Source organism: Cupressus sempervirens, chromosome 8, assembly GCF_028749045.1.
Source record: "Cupressus sempervirens isolate cs-2001-9-10 chromosome 8, ASM2874904v1, whole genome shotgun sequence".
Classification (NCBI taxonomy): domain Eukaryota; kingdom Viridiplantae; phylum Streptophyta; class Pinopsida; order Cupressales; family Cupressaceae; genus Cupressus; species Cupressus sempervirens.
The window spans coordinates 150,426,668-150,448,970 of NC_143125.1; the positions used below are offsets into that span (position 1 = coordinate 150,426,668).

The window sequence follows — 22,303 nt, forward strand, 5'->3', positions numbered from 1 at the left end:
TAATACCAGGAAATAAGATTCTCAAGGATGTTGAGACTAGATGGATATCTTTGCATGGAGCAGCAGAACAAGTTCTAGTAGAATATCAATCCTTGATTAGAGTTCTATATGAAAAATGCCTTACAATGGACAAAGCTCCTAATTTGTTAAATAAGTTAAGTGATATAAAGAACCTATTAACTTTAGCCAGTCTTCTCTCCATGCTAGATTTAATGAACAAACTTGTTAAGAAAGCCCAAGACAAAACTATGTATATTCATGAGTATTGTGATTTACGTAAAATGATATGCATGGCTCTAGATTCTTTGTATTTAGATCTCTCAAGTCATAGCCCAATTTTTTCAAGGTGGGAGATAATTACATATTTGAAATCATGTTGAGATTTTTTTACGATTTAATGAAAAAAATGAGCTATGTGTGTTTGTGAAAGGATTTGAAATACCAATGTACCAATCTAAAACAACCAAGAGAGGTAGAGTACTACCAGTTAGAAAGGATGATTTTGACAAAATTGTTAAATCTGTTAGTGAAAATGTGAAGTCTATTTCCTCTCAAATTTCAAGTGACATTCATGAAAGATTCCCTTGAGAAGGAATTGTTGAAGCCATGAGTTGTGTGTTTCCTCAATTTTGGAAACACTTCAAACATAACCCAAGTGATGCAAAGTTGTTTCATAATAAACTTGATGAATTGATAACATAGTTTTCAAAGCATACATATTGTAATGGACAACTAATACAAGGAATCTTAGATTCAAATAGTCTTTAAAAACAATGTAAACTTTTTGCATTGTGTATGAAACAGCAGATGGAAAACTTTGAGAATCCATTTGATCTTGGTGCAATAACAAGGCTCTACAAAAGGATAAATCAGAGTGAAGTATTACATACTTCAATATCAGAATATTTCAAACTTTCTGATTTATGTCAAACAATGATATTAGGGTCAATGGAAGATGAGATATTTTTTAGTGCATTGGGGTTTTTGAAATCAAATGTCAGAAACAAACTAGACAAAAATTTGGAAACTTGCTTGAGTTTGTTTGTAACTCAATACAATATTAGAGATTTTCCTTATGATAGGTCATTGGCCATTTGGAATTCCACGTTTGAAAGATGAGGCCTTTGCAACACTTTAAAAGATGGTGGTTCTACTTCTACTGCTGACTCCAACATAAATGATGAATTTAGGTCTTAAAGTCAAAATGAAGATGAAGATTTTACGGATTTTGAATACCCAATTTAGAATGAAAAGGAACCTATTAGTACTAGTCAGTTTCAAGATCTGGAGTCCATATGGGATATAGAAGCATCACATTTGAGATTGAGTCAATGAAGTGAATCATGATTTAGCAATGTAGCATTCAGTTCTAAGGAATTTATATGTATACTCTACTTCAATTCTTCCATATTTAGTCATATTGCAATTACAATTTATAAAAATTGAGTTCAAGATTTTTTTTACTCTATTGTTGACATAATGTTATTTTTGTATCTTTCTCTTGATTTGAGTTTGAGATTTTTGTTACTCTATTCATATTGTTGACACAATTTTATTTTTGTACCTTTCTCTTAATTTAGTTGTTTGCTAATAAAAAAAGAGATAATAGAGGCATGTGCAAAGGCCATAATATCAGCTTAGACTATGACAATTTTCATTAACATTAAGTTATTAACATCACAGAGAACTACTCACTACAAAACATAATGGAAGTACACAGAGTTGGAACAATATGTGCTTTTAAAGCAAATTATACTTAATTTGAAAAATAACAATAGATTGGACCATTTCTAAGCCTTGGGAACTCATATTTATATCACTTGAGCTGCAACAAGCTTCATGCTTAGAAAGGTTACATCATGATTCATTATAAAAGAAAAAAGATAACAAAAATTAAAATAATCATTACAATTTGTTGAAACCTTTTGTAACATCTTTTAATAGAAAAAGGGGAAACGATTACAAAATGTGACAAGTGGCAAGTGATCATTAAGCCTGTCTTCCAATTCTAACTACAACATTACCCATAGCGAATGTTCTGTAAAGGTAAGGCAATCTGTTATGATGAACAGCTTCTCTTTGATATTCTTCTACAACACTTGTCCTCCAATTGATTCCCAAGGCCACCATCTTTTTGCTAATCATCTTCTACTGAAGGGATTGCTTTGATATTTTCTATAACCTCCCAAATGGAAATATATGTATCCACAACAAGCCACACTATATGTCTAACTACCTCTAATGCACTGATGTTTTTAGTCCATTTTGCATCTATGATGGCTTTACCCTCTCCAGTAATTTTGTTCATATCTGCTTCAATTTTGTATGTCATATCAATCATTTCATATACAACTTGAGCACTTGATTCACCTAAACCTTTTGAAAATGCTAGAAATCTTGGATGGTCTAATATTAGATCAAAAGATTCAAACCACTCTTGCCAAGATTTGACATACCCTTCATTGTTCAAAATTGTTGGAATGAAATTTGGGGTACCCAATGCTATGCTTTTCAATTTTCCCCTTATTGCTTTGATCTTACCATTGAAAAATGAATTCAATTCTTTAACTTGATGTATCATTTTCCTTATAGGAACAATGATCTCCTTAGGTAGTTCCTTTTTCTATGTGAGTAAAGGAACTAACCTATCAAAGAATTAAATGTATGGCCCTCACTGGGAAAACAATGGAGATAATAGTGATAAAGCCTCTGAGCATTGGTATTCATTACTCTGCAGAGTATTGTACATACTATGTATATTTACAGAGGCTCTCTTTAAAGCCATGATTCTATGAATCAAAAATTGTTTCATTGTCCTGATCTCTACATCCTTGCTAATCTCAAACTCATCCACATCCATGTGTTACTAGATGTGGTTCTTCTACTATCTGGTCAATTTGAATATTCTAGTCTTGTACCTCCCTTAGTGACCTTTCTTCTCTTTTCAAATCTTCATTCTCCTTTTTTGATTTCTCCAAAGTGTGCTGCAAAACATATGCTCTTTTCATTTCCTTTCCATACTTCTTCCTGGCATCAAGGTACTTTTCATATGTCTGCACCAATTGTTCTTGAAGAATATCAATCTTGTTCTTGCCTAGCATAGCAGCAGTATTTTGGAGGTTGTAAATTTGATCTTGTAACACCCTGCCAAGAGATCCAAAAGAATTAACCTAAAGTTTTATTAAGTTTGCTAAACATTTTTTTTTTTTTTAAGTAAGAATGTATAACATACACATCAAACACATAGTAGCAGAAGCAATAACATGTAATCATCAACAAACATACATCACAAGTTACATTCCTTAAGGATCCCAAGACGTGGAGTCACATTTAATTAATTCTAAGTCTAACAACTACCACATACATATGAAAGAATAATTAGAAGTTCCAATGTCCATAATATACATTTGTTCTGAATGCCTCTTGGCAAATTAATTCGGAATGCTCAATCATCCACTGTACATGTCACAGGGTATGAAAGGCTTAAAAGAATATACATATATAAAGATAAAGATACATCATCCTCAATTCCATGATACAAAGTACAGTAAAATAAATGAAATTATATACCATACATGATACATCCATCCATCGTAAAAAGATAAAACATCCACCATAAAATCTAACCATTCATCATAATAATCCATGAACAGAATGAAGGTATAAGCCAATAGTAATACTCCAGCCACAGTGTCTCCGATGGATCTCAATGGTAAGAGTAAAAGCACTACCACCCGACCGCGTGGAACCTAAATGGTCCACTCCCACCGCGCTGAGGAGATAGTCTCAAGTCCCAAACAAGGTATCAAAACACAAAACACAAGTACTCTCTAAGTCTGGGAAATCCTAAAAGTATACTAACTCAAAGGTTCCAACATAGATAGACATCTAGACCCAGAGGCACCACAAAGACACATAGGAAACCTGCTATGCAAGCGGGAAAGTGTCATCGCAAAAGTCACGTAGAAGTTACTCAAGCAATCCCTTAGGAATCCTGGGTCCCTAGTGATCCCTGCGGCCACTAGTATCCTCTCGTACTGACGAGGCATACTACGGAATGCAAGGTCGTAACCAAGCGTTCTCTCTACCCCATCCTAGCCTGTACTAGCACTCAAGGTATGGGAGAGAACATATAGTTATCTTATTAGGTTCATTTAAGTCAGTATTTAGGTGAGATGTTTTCACTTGTTAAAACAACTTACAATGGGTTACTCCAGGCAGCCTCTTAGGGCCCCGATCCCCATTGCAAGCCGCTTCCCGACACTACACATAGATAACCTACCCTAGGCTCATGAAATCACAAATCAAAGAATCATAATAAAATCACCTCAGTCCTATACAATCGACTGAAAGAAGCATAAATATAATCCACAATCATCACATCAGTTCTCCATGAGCAACTGAATAGCCTCAAATAATAATCATAATGATCACAACAAATCTCTATCAGCATCTGAAGGCATCAATGATAAATCACAATATCCCATGGTTCTCCAACGAGCAACCAGAAAGAATCCCAATAATAGAACACAAAACTGATCGAAGACTCCAAAATGGTTAAGTCAGGTAACTCAAATACATACACCTCAGTCTCACACAAGGAAACTGAAAAGCAATAACAACCAGTAAAAACATCCATATCATAGAGCACTCCATTACATTACCATGGTCGGGTTAAGAAAGATCGAGACCAAATCATCATATCATCACATTCACAAACCCCGAGCCTCTGGTAACAACCTAAAACTGGTCAATGCTAAAACAACCCCCAAAACATAGACAACAGAAAAAGTCACATAGAATAGAATTATCACACAGTTGGACATGAATGATAATATATTGTTGAGTTAATGTAAGGTTTTAAGTTCTAATTTCATGTATGTCTCAAGTATTAAGTTTTCGCAATTAACCCTTACCATTAACCCATTCCCGTATTTACAATTACAATACTCCCAACTCCATTAATTGAATTATAAACAATAAATGCGACTAACATTATTAATTGATATTTATTATTAATTCAATTAATAATTAATAATTATTTACTAATTTATTAATTAAGTAATAGACAAAGTTATTTACAAAATTCTTTAATAAATTAAATTAATTAATCTAATAGTTAATATTTAAATTAAATATCTTTTTTTTTTTTAAAATATATATATATATATATATAACTAATGTTTACTAATTCATTAACTAATTAATAATAAAATTATTAATTAATAATAATAATAATTACTGAATAAATTTAATTAACCAAATTAAAATATTTTTAAATGAATTAATACTATATCTAATAATTATATAAAATTAATAATAAAACATTAATAAACATGTTTTAACAAACTTTATTTAAAATTCATATCAATTTTTTTTTTTAAAAATCTCACACCCCCCACGGATTTTATTAAAACTGGCGTTGTTTTTATTAACAGTCGCCGACATGTACTATAGGTCGTGCGACCCATTTAAAGCCCCCTCATAGCAGCGACGTACATTGTGATTCACTGCAGGAGTTCATGCAGACTGTCGACAGGTAGGTAAGGGTAAGTATATTTTTATTTATTATTTATTTTTAATTAATTTTAATAAAACTTGTTATATGTTATGATTTGTTACTCAATTTCTTGTGAAATATAATTTACTTTAATAATAAAAAAGAAACTTTATTATTATAGTAATTTAAAATAATTTTCTTTTAAAATAAATTTTATTTATTTTATTATAAATATGTAAACAAAATTATCAAACAATTTAATAATATATATATTTTTAATATATATTTTTGAAATTATTTTCCTCTAAACTCTAATAGACAAAATACTACCAACCATCCAATTTTTTATTTTTATTTTTTTTATTTTTTATTTTAATTTAGAATTTCATCTTTAAATTCGAACCCTCCCAATTTTAATCCTACTTTCTTTAATCTACAAGACGGGATTTTTCCTAAATAGTTTTTCAATCTAGGTTTACAGATGAAATCGAGTAGCCAAAAGATGGAGAATGAAGGGCAACAAGATTCATGTAACAAAATTTGAGAAATCAATTTTCTTACAAGCACGAAGTAGACATAACATATTAAATTTCATAAATCATTTAGTGGTAAAAATTACAAGACCCTACCTGATCCTAATGCTAATACGAAATCTCTGGAAAAAAACCGTGAGAGAATTCGCTCCCCTTCAATAACTTTCCTCTGAAAATCTTTCCTAGAATTCTCCTTCTAAAAATTCACTTCCAAAATTCGTCTCCCAAAATTCCTGTCTCCCAAAATTCTTTCCCAAATTTGTGTGTCCCAAAAATGAACCCCCAAAGTTGTGATAAGGAGTTTTCTCCTCAAATCGGGGCACTAATTGTGCGTTCACCCGAGAGGACTCTTTGCTCAACTGAGTTAACTCAAAATTATCTTTTATTAATTCTTTGCTTTCTCTTTTAATGCACCTTAAATGAATTATTAAATAACTTTATTTAATATTCCACTGGACTTCTATTTTTAATCTTTATTACTTTTAATCCATTGCGTACTTTATGAAATTAAAATAACATTATTATTTCCTCTTATTTTATCTTTTTAATTAATTTCTCATATTTAAACTCATGCTTAGATCATGCGATCTAGAAACCTTTAATAATTTAATATCTTTTCCACTTTTAATTTATTTTAGAAACTTAATTGATAGAATATTTAATTAACTTAAATAACAATAATATTTAGCATTTATTTAAAAATGAACTCTAAATATATTATTATTAAATTAAATAAATATTATCATGTTCTAAGTTTATCTTTAAACTTTTATCTCCAAATTTAATTCTTTTTATTTAATTAATCTCTTAATTAATTAAATATAATTAAATATTAAAATATCATAATAATTTTTTATTAATTAAATCATTAATTAACCTTTTTAATTAGACTTAATTAATAGAAAATACACCAAGGACTCATAAAGCAACATACGAAAACCCATCATAAAAAGACACATACTAAATAAAGCAAAGGGTTATAATCACGAAATATCATCATTTGATGCATCTGGAGGGTACTTAACTCAGATACTTGTCCTAATTATCAATTAGGACAATTGGCTAAAGGGTTTAGGAATTGGACTTAAGAGTTTATCTCCCCTCTCTTACCATTGAGATAATGCGATAGGGTACGCTCATCCTGGCAATTCAGGGAAGTCGATACCCGGTACCTGCAACCTGCATAAAATCCATGCATGTACAGACACAATATTCTAAGCTAAACAGACAATGGCAGGAAGTGGTGCATCGTGTAGATCCCGACTAGCAGGTGACTACGACTCCCTTCCTTAACCACATCAGAAACACCATACATAAAGAAAAAAAACACGCACACCATACACATGCAGTATGGGGTAAGTATCCATAAGAAAGCACATGTGATAATAAACCATCTAACTAATCATCATTGATAACTGAAAACACTAAATAATCATCATACATGCATGAAATATAGAGTACCAAGTAATCTCATCATATAATAAACTGAATGTAAAACAATATTTGATAATCTGAAAGTAATGCTACTAAACATCAAGTATAAAACTGGCCTAAAAGAGTTTGGCAAGATAACTAAAAATACGACTTAGGGGCAGGCACTACAGATCTGAAGAAGTTGAATGTGCATTCCAAAAAATTGCATCACCTGTCGGTGTCTCTTTAATTTCCATCAGGGTAGGCTTCTCTGATTCTAGGTCTATACTCCAAATAGCCATTGTCTTACTATCTATATTAAATCTTGCCCCCTGCAACTCACCAAATGGATTAATCTCCTCATAAGAGATTGATTTTTCTTGTCTCCTCATTTGATCAAGCAGGAATGATGAACTAATATTCCATCCTGGGAAAACTATCATACCACTCCTTTGTACCAATTCCCTAGCCTCCTCTATAGTGAGGCTTTCACTACTAGGTTCATAGGCTTGGGGCTTCTGCACCATTTCAGACACTTTTTCATCTGTGTCTCTAGGTTTTACATGCAAAGAAAGTTCATTTTGTTTGAGTTTATATAGAAAACTTTTGAATTCTTTGCTCTTGATAAAATCATCATCCTTCATGAATTTCTGAGCCTGTATAATTTTGTCATCCAGCATCATGGATTGTAGTTCTAAACTATTGGGTCTCCTCTCCTCTTGAGTAGCTTGATCAATTAAGAAATTTTGTCTAGCATCATCAAAATACCCAATTCCTTTTGGAAGCACTTGTAAGGCTTTCTTTCTAGCTTTTTTTGGAACCTCAATCAATTTTTGTTTCTTCTTGCCCCTTTTATCCCAGTCTAAAGGGTCAGGCTGATCTTCTTCGTCACTGATTTCCAATACAACATCTACCTCTACTGAAGAAGGGTTTACCCTATGTATAGCATTTTGAGGAATTTGAGCCATAATTTTATCAAACTCCTAAATACATTTATCAATTTGTAAAAAATAGGGTAAATCTGAATAGAAGACTTGGAAATTAGGATCTACTTTCTTCATTTCTTCCTCTATTGAGAGGATTTCTCTCCACTTCTACATCCTATCAACATAGATATCTTCATCCAATTGATCCCTAATGATATCCTCTTCCCAAATTTTCCTTCCAATGATGACATTATAACCCCTCATTTGTTTAAGAGCACTTCTAACAACGTTATATGGGTCATAAACCCTAGTGGGGGCAGTGGGGAAATTTAACTCTCTTAGGAAGGCATCAACTTCCTCAATGGCGTCTTTACCAATTTTAAAATCCCTTACTTTGGAATTTCTACACAGAAAAGAGCCCTTTTTTATGGTTGGCCCTAGATATTCTCTATTTATGGATAATAACTGCTAGAAAATTTCCACTACACCCACCCTCTCCGGTACATATCTTGGCAAGAAATGAGGGGGTTGGGAACAACCAAAAATTCTAATCACTGTACAGTTTCCTAACAAAAAGGCACTACCCCAATCATGATAAATTGGTCCCTCATCATCAAAACACATAGTTGGTCTAACAATCTTCCTAATTAACCTAGGTAATCCTTCCAATTTTGAACCTAACATTCTATGAATAGTTGCAACAAAATCATTATAAAAAGAGAGGGAATCAAAAAAAGAGTAGAACCTCTGCCATAATCTTGTCCATCTTTGAACAGGTAGTGCCTCTTTGAAATTTTCCAAAGCTTCAATGAAACTAGAATCCACATGTCCCACATTGTAGAAGAGGATGAGATGCATAAGCCCCAAGTAATGTAGAAATTTAAAATTGTCAAGCTCACCTTGTTGAGTTGTCACCATCTGCTGATGAATACTATCAGCAATGAATGTTCCAAAATCATACCCCACATTAGTATGTGGGTCTTGAATGTCTAGATCTATCACATACAATGATGGGGAGGCATCCATGGATCCATCTAGTCCCAATAGTTTGTTCAACCCGAAAACTATTTTTTGAAAGTATGCACAAAAATATGACAAGGGTATAAAATCAGTAACCTTTTTCAAGAATTCTCCTTTCATCTTGTTTTCCCTCAAGATATGTCACAAAATTGCATGTTTTGTATAAAAACCTCTTTGTTTCTGAAATGTTGCTTCCAATTTTTCCAAGTTAATAGGAACTGACATGGCACCCCACAAATCAAATGCTTCAACAAAAGCATCCTTAATTAACATACAGAGAATGCTCATATCCTTTCTATGAAAGGACTGAGTGGTTGGATTATATGCATTTACCAGTGCCTTGATAAGGTCAACATCCATGTATACCTCTGGCATTATCAACTTCCCTAGGTTCTTTGTCCATGGATTTGAGATGGGAACCTTCTGCACCCTATTCTTGTAAAATTATTAGAACAATTCAGTTCCATTGGTGTTCGGTACTTGAGCATCTCTACAGAAGCTATAAGCATCTCTAAATGCATGGACATTAGCACTTTGAGCATTGGAAGATTTAGGGAGAATATTCAACAATTCTTCTACAAATTTGGTAGAAAATGAAACCTTGCTACCCTTTGCAGTGCCCTTCTTTACTGATGATTCTACTTCTACCATTCTAATCTTACTGCAAATTCTTTTTGCTCTGTTAGCTCTAGATGTCTAAGAATTCTAGTTTTCTGCAACTTGGTGATAGGCCACAACATTAATGGCTTTAAAAGCTTGCATGTGCATGGATATCTATTATCGATCAGTAGTAAGTACTTCCTTTATTTCATTTACCTTAGAATGTCAACTCATCAACTGTCGAGAATCAGATAATAGATTTGAAAACTCTTTCGTTTGTACTTTCAAGCTTTAAAAATAAAATCTTATGAGTTGTGAAATCCTTCTTTCTGCACTCTGTCGCAAGCAATTTAACTTAACCTTGAATTCTTTTTGTGAAACTGCAAAACCCTTCTTTTTCTTTTCTCAAGCTATCGCAACCGTCAAATCAAATATTCACTTTACCCTTGTGACCCAACGATAAGCCTTATATCCTCTTCCAATGAGATTCCCCTTCTATCACAAATTCAAAACTTAAACTTTTCACATCGCGGTCTCATAGTTGTCAAAACCCATTTCCTTCTAACCGATGCGAAGTGGCGAAGACGACTTCATCTTAACTTTTTGCGACTTCATAGAATGACATATCTTTCTATCAAAACCTCAGAACATGAAAATCCTTGCCATCGCGGTCTCGTGACTAGCGGAAGTCTTTTCCCTTTAACCGTTGTGTACATGCAAAAATCACTTGAATTAACATTTCACGGTCTTGCAACCAACAAAATAACTTCCTGGAAAAAAACTTCAATGATGCGATCTCCCTTTTCGTGACTTCACAACATAAAAGTTCACTGAATCACCATCATTTAACTATCGATGCCACGAAATATCCTTTTTGCAAAGTCACAATGTTAACTCCTCCTTTATCTTTTCAACCAACAATGATGTGATCTCTTCCCTCCTCGTGGTTTTGTAACACACAAACTATTAACTTTCCCTTTGATAGTGACATTGTGATAGACCTAATAAAGCCTTTCTCACAGTTTTGCAACTACCAACTTTAAGCTAATGAAACCCTTTGCAAATCTCCGATGCCATCGACTTTGCATATGTTTTTTTTAACCTTGAATACAATGAAATGATTTGCCCAAAAAATTAAAATTTTACTATGATTATTATTTTTTGTTCACCAATGTATAAATTTTTTGTGGTTTTAAAATAACACAATTCACCCAAATTTTACACATTGTTTAAGAGACTATGAATGATTCGCCAATGGAGATTATTATTTTTTCTTTGTAAACCATTTTTTTTGCCACAAAAAATAATTTTTTTTGTCAGGTGTTTTACACCTTTTCTAAAGGAGGGGTTTCTCAAAGTATACCCTGGTTAGAGCAGTACCCCTTAACCTTGACTTTGCCACTTTGACTTTCTAAGAATCAAAGACACCATCACATTCAAAATGGTTCTCCATTCCTTCAATCCATTCCATGATGAGATCAAGATCCATCTTGCCACTGAATAGAGGAATGCCTTCCAAGGCTTTTTTGTTTATTGTCGTGATTGCCTTCAGGAAAGGCTCTTCTGGTAAAACAAGGTATGGTGTTGGAGTTTCTTCTTCCAACTCAATGTATTTCTATTTAGCTTCCTTCTCTTCTTTCTGCTCTATCTTGTCCTTGAATTTATTTGTTGTGTCTTGGACCTCTCTCAACAACTATTCAAGTTGTGTCAATCTTTCTCTCAAAGACTTGTTGTCTTCTTCTTGCTCTTCTACCTTTCTTTCTTGTTCTTTGACCTTCTTAGCCAATTTAGAATTGGTTACCATTGTGTTGGAATCACTAGATTCACTAGGTGATAGCATTCACCTTGTTTTGCACTTGCTTTATCCCACACCTTAACAATCTCTGATACCAATCTATTGGGGAGGCTTAGGATAGACTAGCTATTCTATGCTCCTAATCCTCAACTAGGACCTAAGTGTTCTTCTGACACCTCTTATGGTCTCTTGGATTCCTTACTTACTCAAGGATCCCCTGACCTACCTAAACCTACCCACCAAGTCAAGAATTCCAACTTCTCAGCATTCCAAGTTTGCTCTCTAGCAACCAACTCCCTAAAGGCTCATAAGGGTCCTTTAGGGTTCTACATCATTACAAGTACGAACAAGGATTGATATGATTTTTAAAGAGGTTTTACAACCTATTCCACATGATCAAAATGAAGGTAAAGTTGGGTTGATACCTGATTGAAGACTTTCTTCTCAAACAGGGCTACTAGAGGAGCCCCAATTAGGCCTCCTTGCATATTTATAGGGCTTTTACCAACTTTCCTTTAAGGTTTCATCACAACTAGTAATAAGAAAAAATGTTAGCAATGACCCATACTCCAAGATTTTTGAGGTCTCAAGCCTTCAATAGGTCGTACAATGCTAGTACCAATTTATGAGTGTTTTTGAGGGTTTTATGGATTCCCTATTGTCCCAACTTTTTCAACCCCTTCTAAAGCTCGTCTAATCTTCTCCTCCAGAAAACTTTACCACCTAATACCCCTATTGACTCCCTCAAAATGGTTTGACAAGAAACGCTCCTTGGCCACGTGTTGTTGTATGCACCTAGGGAAAGGAAAATAAATTGCTTGCACATACATCCAAGGGCCCTGCATTTTTGTACAAACAAAATAGGGTCTACACTTAAGGATTCCAAGGTTCCATGGTTTTCCCACAGTGGAAATTAAAGATACAACCCCTTCCTTACATGATACACCAAAACTAGCAAAATAATGTACAAATGAAAAGAATTTAACAAAACAAATGCCAAAACTTGAAAGACCTAATTTAATGCTTGCATAAGGAAGTATTAACACTGTACACCCTATTCCATCCAACAAAGACCAAAAACACCTCTCTATTCTCTTCAAAAACTAAACAAAACCAGTAACTATCACTGTCATTCAAGGCACAATATGTTGTTCCGTACAATGGTCATACAATGGCATTTTCCAACCCTTGCATTAGGGTTCCCTAGGACTTTTTATAGTCTTATTCATAGTTCTTATGTTTGATTAGGCCTTCTTAGCCTCTTAGAAACTTAGGAAGCAAAAAGATAAAAGTTGCTGAGCAATTTTTGAAAAGTTGCTAGCAACTTTTTTTTTTGTAACTTTTTCCTACTTGAGCAACTTTTGCTCATACATTACAAGTGACTGTTGTAGGTCCTCCTAAAGCACAAATGTTCTCAAAATCCAACCAAACACCTATCCCTAGACTCCTAACAAGTCAATGAATTCATTATGCATTCATGGAGGTATTGTGCCACTTACAAGGAGTAACCAACTAAACTTGAACTTCTAGGACCTGGACACACCAAATGAGCTATTAAGCTCTTATTTTACTTACATGCTTCTTATGAGAAGTTCAACACAACAAAAGTGTGTTGGTGGGAGCCCTTGGAAGGTGCTCCTGCGCCAGCTCACTTCTTCCTTACTGATTTTATGACCTAGATAGAGGATTTATTCTAGTCCATATTCACATTTTGATGCTTTAGCATATAAGGATTTGAATTCCAAGATATTTAGCACTTCTTCGATATGTCAAAGTTGTTCTTCCCATGTTCGGTTATAAATAAGGATTTTGCCAAAAAATATGAGTAAGAACTTCCTTAAATATTTCCAAAATGTGTGGTTCATACATGATTGGAAAGTAGTTGGAGCATTAGTGAGTCTGAATGGCAAGACCAAAAACTTGAAATGTCCATAGTGACACCTGAATGTTATTTTGGGTACATCTTCTTCTCTCATTCTTATTTCGTGGTATCTCAATTTCAAAGCTATTTTTGAAAAGTATTTGGCACCATGAAGCTCATCAATGAGTTCATCTACTCTTGGAATGGGGTAATAATTCTTAATAGTTTTCTTGTTTAAGGCCCGATAATCTATACACATTCACATGGTCCCATCTTTCTTTTTGATGAGTACTACTGATGATGCAAAAGGGATAGAACTGGGTTGTATGTGGCCCATTTATAGAAGTTCATTTATTGTCTTTTCAATTTCAACCTTGTATTTTTTGGGGTTTCTATATGAGGTAGTGATTACCGGTTTCGCCCCTTTTTTTCAATTCTATGATATGTTCAAAACCTCTTTTTTGGGGTAAGCCTGGTGGAATATTGTCAAATACCCTTTGGTGCTTTTTTAGGATAGGTTGTATATCAATACGGATAGTGGGTTTCTTTTCCCTAGTTTTATCCAGGACTAGACATTGGGCAACCCACTCACCTCTCCCATGCCTAAATATCCTCTCAAGTGTTTTACATGAGACTAGTTGTGGGGATCCATTTGGAATTCCTTCTTATTTTATCTCTTGACCTTCATGCATAAAATGGATTTTTAATTTAGAGAGATCAAACTTAAAGCATCCCAATGAAAAAATCCAAGGTGATCCTAAGATTATATCATTATTTAGTGGGAGTACATGTAATTCTTCTTTAATGTGATGGTTGCTAAACATAAATCCATGTTGGCGAATCATCTTTGTGCATCTTACTAGAGATCATGTGGCTTGAACGATTGTAAATCCTTTGCAGTCTTGAGTCTTCAATCCTATTTTTGCAATCAATATCTCGTCAATAAAGTTGTAGGATGATCCACTATCAATTAAGGCCACCACCTTGTTCCCTTCAAGAGTACTCTTGATTCTTAATACTTGATGCTTAGTAGATTTGGTGATAGTGGATACTATCCCTATCTCTTCTTCTTCATCCTCTTTTGGTCTTGGTTTTTTGCTTGAGTAATCATCTTCTCTGTCAAAGGTGATTTCAATATTGTTTTCTCTTCCTCTTTTTTCACATTTATGTTCGATGACCCATTCTTCTTTTCATTTCAAACATGTCTTCCTCCTCTTGGTATTTCCATTTTTGCAAATGTGACCCCTATCCCAAGGTTCTTGGCATAAATAGCATTGTCTTCTCCTTCTTAATATCTGTCTTTTCCTTTCTGTTGGGGTTTCTTCTCTCTTATGGAAACTGTCCCTAGGGAATGTCTTGTTGTGATTACTTGTTCTAATATTTGATGATGATTCTAGATTTAGTGCTACTTCAAAAGCATCTTCAAGGTTTTTTGGTTTGAGGGCATTTACTGACCCTTTAAGGGGTTCTTTTAGCCCATCCAAGAATATGGAAGTGAGTCTATCTTCATCCATTCCCGTAACTCGTACCAATATTCTGTCAAATTCATTAGTGTAACTCTCAACTATCCCATATTGTCTAATATGTGTTAGTCTTTTGAAATCTTCTTGGGGATGTTTTTAGTCAAATCTTTTCATAAATTTTTGGGTGAATTCTTCATATAAGGCAATATTCTCATGGCCCCGTATATTTTTCCCATAGTACCACCATTCAGATGTGATGCCTACTAAATCGAGGATGACACATTGGAGCACATTATCTTCTATCATTGGTTTGAATGTTAGGCAAGTCTTTAGTATTTGTAGCCAATCATATGCTGTGATTTTTTTCTAACCATAAAATTTTGGAACATCTACCATATTTTCTTTATGTTTAAGATCTTTATTAATGTGTGTCCTAAGAATCTCCCTTCTTTTATCCTCACAAAATTCCCTAAATGATACTACTTCTCTAATGTGTGGTTCTAGTTCAGCATATGCTCTTGCTATGTCTTCAATTCGATTCAAGGATTGTTCTATCCCTTCTTCATCTATTAATACTTCTCCTTTGCGTAATATACAGATTGGGTACGATGTGTTGTTGTTCGAAAGTCCACGTGAGGGAACCAAGTTTGTGATGGCTTGTGCCTTAGCGCAATGTCTTCCTCGTGCCCACTCTAACTCGAGTGCTAATTTGTGCATTGTTGGTGATTGCTATGGCTGGAAGAATGAAAAAGTAACGACCCTGTGTATTTTCCTCTTTCCTATTTGGTTAAGGGTATTGTTCCTGATGCGAACCCTTTAATGCTTGCTGATGGTATATGTATGTGCGAGATGTAAATCGATGCCTCTGCATTTCGTACTCCAATTGGGTTTGGCAAATTGTTGCACTGTTCTTTTGTGGTGCCACATTCCTTGCCAGTACTCCTTTTTGTATTGTTATTGTTAATAATGTATTACTTGTTTGTTGGTGGTGGTGTATATGTCCATTCATAAAATGAAATCTCAAATCTGTTGCTCTTTCCTACCATGGGTTGCAGTCCTTCATAGTGTGAGATGATGATGTGAAAAAGACACATCTCCTTACCTATTTTATATTTCATTCGTTTATTAATTAATATTGCGGTTATGTTGGATAAACAAATACTAATATATGGGTTTTGTTATTTGTAATTGTATTTAATTAACCAAATAACCAATAATTAAGATTATGTTGTCATTCAATTAAAAACATTTAATCGATAAAAAATATACATCAATGATAATTATATTTATAAATAAAAAGTTTGTGAGTGAGTATATATTATTGAGGGTTTGTGACATAGTCAAATATTTTAATATAATTTTCATATCCTCCTAGATTTAGGTCACAAGTTTCCTTTCCAAAATCTAATTTAATAAAAATATCATATTTTTCATCTATCTACAACATAGTCCTATTTTTCTAAATTTGATATATAGTTTGAGAATTCAATTAAAAACACTTAAATATTCAATAATAATTGTATAAAGAAATAATATAAAATTTGCAAGCTATTATTATTTCTAATATGAATACATGATAACAAACACAAATATCTAAAAAATTGCTTCATATCTTTCTTTCAAGATTTCTTCTATATTTATAGATATAATAATTTATATGTCAAAGAACTATTATGTTTAATCAAATTCACTAATCACTAAACATACCCTTCTAATAATTAACAAGCAAAACTTTTTTTTTCCTTTCTACATTTTCTCACATATAATTTGTGGTTAAGTATTTTCTAAAATCTAATCATGTTATTGTCTCTCTCTTTTTTAATATTCATTTTCAATCTAGTATTATTTTAACGTTATTTTATATAAGTAGATATGAAAGAAAGGTAATTTATACAATCTAAAGTTTAATTCTGAATGTTTTTGGATTTGATTGTGTAACTATTTTTTTGCATCAATATTTTGGATCACACTTTCTGATCCATCATTGTTTTCTATCATTCATCCTAATGATAGATCAGGAAGTGTGATCTAAAACGTTGATGCAAAAAAACTACACAATTAATTCCAGAAACATACAAAAATAAGCATACTTTTTAAATATGTATTATTTTGAAATTTCAGCTTACAATTATATAAAAATCAAATCAAGATTTTGATTTATAACGATATTTTCATAATGATAGATCATTTATAAAATAGGCTAATAATTAAATCATAATACACCTCCCACTTTAAATGGTGCTTGAGTTTTCATTCAAAATAGTCTAATTGGTGAGTACTTGGCACCTCCATAAACTCCTCTTCCCAAAAATATTTTGTACCTACCCCCAATCTATTATCTTATATTTTAGGCTTCTTTATGGGAGAGAACCTAGTACCTAAATGTGTTCTAATGGTTGTGAGAGTAATTGTCAATTTAATACTTATATTTGTTGATATAATATTCAATAAATAATTGTTTATCATTGTACCAATGATACTTGTGACTTCAAATATGTGTCTCTTGTTCTAAATAGCAACCAATTGTGTATTGTCATATTAGTTGAATGAGTATAGACATGGCATCATATATGATGATGTGGTCCTAAAACCTTATTTATAAGAAGGGGACTTACCCAAGTAAGTTGTTAAAAAACGTAAGAGATTTTAAATTTGCATGTAACATTTTGAGAAGTGCAAAGTTAGGTTGTTCAACTACTAAATATTCTCCCCTAGTGGCAAGCCCATCCTAGACCATATTTCTTTTACAAGAAAGTAAAAAAATTATTTGACTTTTCTTTAAAAAAACTTCATCTCAAATAAACTTACATGAGCTTCCTTTTAAATTATCCTTTAAAAATAAGGTTACATGAGCTTCCTTTTAAATTATACTTTAATTTTAACTTTGTTCTAAATTAAGTCAATGAAAGTTCAGATTTTTATAAAATAAAAGTAAAGTTTAATTAGTTCTTTAGCTATTCTAATGATTATTATTATTATTTAACTTTTAGATTTATTTTTTAAGAATGTGAATTTTAAATAAGGATATAAATGTGTGCATTATAATTTAAGTTTAATTAGTTCTTTAGCTATTCTAATGATTATTATTATTATTTAACTTTTAGATTTATTTTTTAAGAATGTGAATTTTAAATAAAGATATAAATGTGTGCATTATAATTTATAAATTTTGATTTATGAAGGTGAAATTTGTGTTATAATAAATATATAGAATTTTTTTTTAATATATTATAATATTATATTGATAATAAAATAGTTAAATATATAAATAATATAAATATAATTACATTAGAAAATATATACAATCAAAAATTAAGATATTTTATATAAATAAGAGAAATAAAAAAGGTGTGAATTTTAGATTTGCTAATTTCTTAGATTTCAAAACAAGTGCATTATGAACAAATATTTATTATAACATAATTAGACATCATGTTCAATTATCTATGTAACCATGAAAATTATGCACTACCAATAAATCACAAATACAATATGAATATACTATGTGAGTGTGTCCAAATACACATGTTTGCAACCTCAAGTGTCTATTATTATATTTAACAATAAAGTAATCAAACATTTCTACATATTTGACATTGTAACCAGCATTTTGCATAAATTTTATAAAAAATAGTGTAAAGTTTCTTACCATATTTTAAATTCATAGCTTGTTGATGCACATTTTAATGCAGGTATGAACACTATTGACAAAGGATAGATGTGTTCCTATAATATTATAATATTATAATACTATAATATTAGAAGTTAGAACAGAGATACTATAATATTATATAACTCAGAATGTTCTTTGATCCTTTGATGTGCTTGCATTAATTGATTTCGATGCCTTGATTATTCGAGCAGATCAAGTATACATATCAAGTGGAAGGGTGTCGGGGTGAATGGTCATGTCTTAGATTGCAGACATGAACATTCATCCTCACACTTGTTCGGTGTTAACTAATCATTCCCAATTTGTTATAGACTTAACACAAGTCTAACAATGTATTACCAAACATTATGATCTGTGGCCCGATAACACTACCTCTTAGCTAGGGAAGACAAAGTGCATATATATAAGTTATCCTTATGTAAAAATGATATCATCTAGATATATTTAAGAAAATCAAGTCTCGTGATATTCTTTCCAGTTATGGTGTGTACACACATATCAAGTCTTATGGTATACCCATATTACATATCTTGTGATCACATAACACATGATATGAAGTATCATCTAACATACAATACCTAGTTTTTCTTATCACCTAACACCGTGATATGAGGAATCACCTAACATGTGATACTTAGTTTTACATATCACCTAACACGTGATATGAGGAATCACTTAACATGTCATACTTAGTTTTACATATCACCTAACACCGTGATATGAGGAATCACCCAACATGTGATACCTAGTTTTACATATCACCTAACATGTGATATGAGGAATCACCCAACATGTGATACCTAATTTTACATATCACCTAACACGTGATATGAGGAATTGTCTAACATGTGATACTTAGCTTTACATATCACCTAACACCGTGATATGAGGACTCACCCAACATGTGATACCTAGTTTTACGTTTCACCTAACAAGTGATATGAGGAATCACCCAACATGTGATACCTAGTTTTACATATCAGAACATGTGATATGAGGAATCACCTAACATGTGATACAAGGAATCACCTAACACGTGATACCCAATTTTAGATGTCATCTCATTATGATATTAGAGATATGGTTTGATCAAGAATATCAAGTCTCGTGATATTCACCATAACTCAAAATTGTTCAAAAGTAATGTGTACTTACCATAGTAACATTCATAATCTAATGTGATTAGTTTCAGCTATTATACGATGTCTATCACAATCTAGAAGGTCGTGGACTATTTAAGGAACTAAATCCACCATTCTAGAAATCATCTATCCTGATTTGTTCCAGCCATCACACGATGTCTATCATGATAGAAGATTAAGTTGTTGTGAGATTGTCATCCTCCAATAACATCAATAGATACAAGTGATAATCATTTGGAAGTCATCACTTCCTCATCATTTACACAGGGCCCATAAGGCATTCAAATAATTTCATAAGTATAACAAGCAATCAAGTTTATCTCATAAGTGTTTCACCTTCAATAGTAAAACTCCCTCTAAATCACTATGATTGAGATCGTCATAAGTTGACTAAACCCATCAACTCCCTCTGAAGCTCGAGTTCATCGATATTTTGACCTCTTAGAAAATGCCAGACTCCCTCTAAATCTAAATTCCATATGTTGTTGTCCTTGTGTTTCAAATGTTTCCTTTCATAAGGTGAGCCCATATAGGAAATATAACACATGAATCAATTTTCATCCTTCATGAATATTTAGTGCTTTGACTCGATGTCAACATTTAGATTATTTCTTCTCAAACTACATCTCACTTTGGAATCAACAAGAGACATCTTGATTTTACGACCTTTCTTATTTTGTTCCAACGAAACTAAATCATTGTCGCATAGTACACGAGGATTTCAATCAACATGCATAAAGCATCTTACATAATCAAGATTGACAATCATACTTCCACAACCAAGATTCTTAGTGAGGTTCTCTCCCAATCACCCTTTTCGACATAGATATAATAGTGCTCCCGACAAGTGGTGTACATAGGGCCCATAGATCTTGAGTTCCTACCCATACGGGGCAACCCACTTAGTTTATGTAGGTTGTCATAGATTTGAACATGGTGTAACTCCACAATGAAAACACCTCCTTCCAGCAAGAGTTATGACTCATAAAGATCCTATTTATTTCAGACAGCAAGCCAACCAACATAGCTTCATGAGGTATTATTGTCCTTATCTTCTGTGACATCAATGCACACTAGAGCTTGTTGACTTTCATGGTAATTGCTTCAGTGTCCTCCAATATTGATGAGCTACTCTTTAATTATGGATCAACAAAAAATGATAAATCTTGGCCCTTTCATGACGCGGTTAAACATCAGTTTGCATAAGAAGCAAATTTTGACATATAATATGTGTGTTAACCAATCAACACAATGGTTATGGGGTGTTCAAACTATTTCACATGGCTTCCTCTTGACCCACGCACATACAATACTTATCTTCTACATTATTTATCGATACTTAATCCAACCACGATAACTGTGGGATCTGAGGACCGTGTGTCAAACCTTTATTTTTCATTGCCAACATTACGAAGTTCCTCAAAAGTCAATTGAACCAGGCCCTCTAGTTGCTCTTTCTATCACAAAAGCATGCTTTGCTCACATAGTAGACTTCTAAGACCAATAATACAACTGTGACATACATATATAATAGATTAGCTTTTCTTTCCTGAATATTATATTTCTTCTAAGTCCTAGTACGGTCCTTTCATTAAATGAAGGATCCCAAAACCACAAGCATGACAGCAGTCACAGATGCATTTGGGGTAGTAAGATCAAGTGTTAGTGACAATACAATCACAACCTCAAAGTGCAAAGAATCAACCATTACAATGGTCTCAACAAATTCCTTTGCATCCTTGAATGTAAGCAAGCTAATACTTCCATCCTCACATGCCACTTCAACCAACATAGCAACCAGTGAAGCAACCAGCTCAAGGTCAAGATACATCGATATATCTACCTATACATTCTACTCCATACATTATCATTGATTTCTCTTGATTGAATGTTTCAATGATTTAAGGAGGGATGAGATTTGAAACTTGCATATTGTTCTGCCAACATTTAGTCACATAACTAGCGACTTTGGTGATATGAAGTCAATTCCATCGTCAACAACATAATGTGAAATCTGATCTCTTAAACTTTATGAGATCTCTCCTTAACAAGGCTCTAACACCACATAAAGTTTCTTGCCAAATTTTGAATTCGTGGCTTTTTGATGTACATTTAATTGCAAGTATGAACATTGTTGACAAAGAATAGATTCACTCTAGAATCTATAGAAGTTAGTATAGAGATAATATAATATTCTTGAACTTGGAATGTTCTTTGATCCTTTGATGTGCTTGCATTAATTAATTTTGATGCCTTGATTATTCGGGAAGATAAAGTATACATATCATGTGGAAGGGTGTGGGGGTGAATGGTTATGTCTCAGAATGGAGATATGAACATTCATCCTCACACTTGTTTGGTGTTAACTAATCATTCC

At 32.8% G+C, this 22,303-nt stretch overlaps 1 pseudogene; it reads right to left on the reverse strand.

Moving 5' to 3' along the window:
- The window catches only part of LOC149541996 (universal stress protein PHOS32-like), a 106,615-nt pseudogene extending 84,858 nt beyond the window's left edge, over positions 1-21,757 (reverse strand).
- Positions 21,758-22,303: the final 546 nt, after the last annotated feature.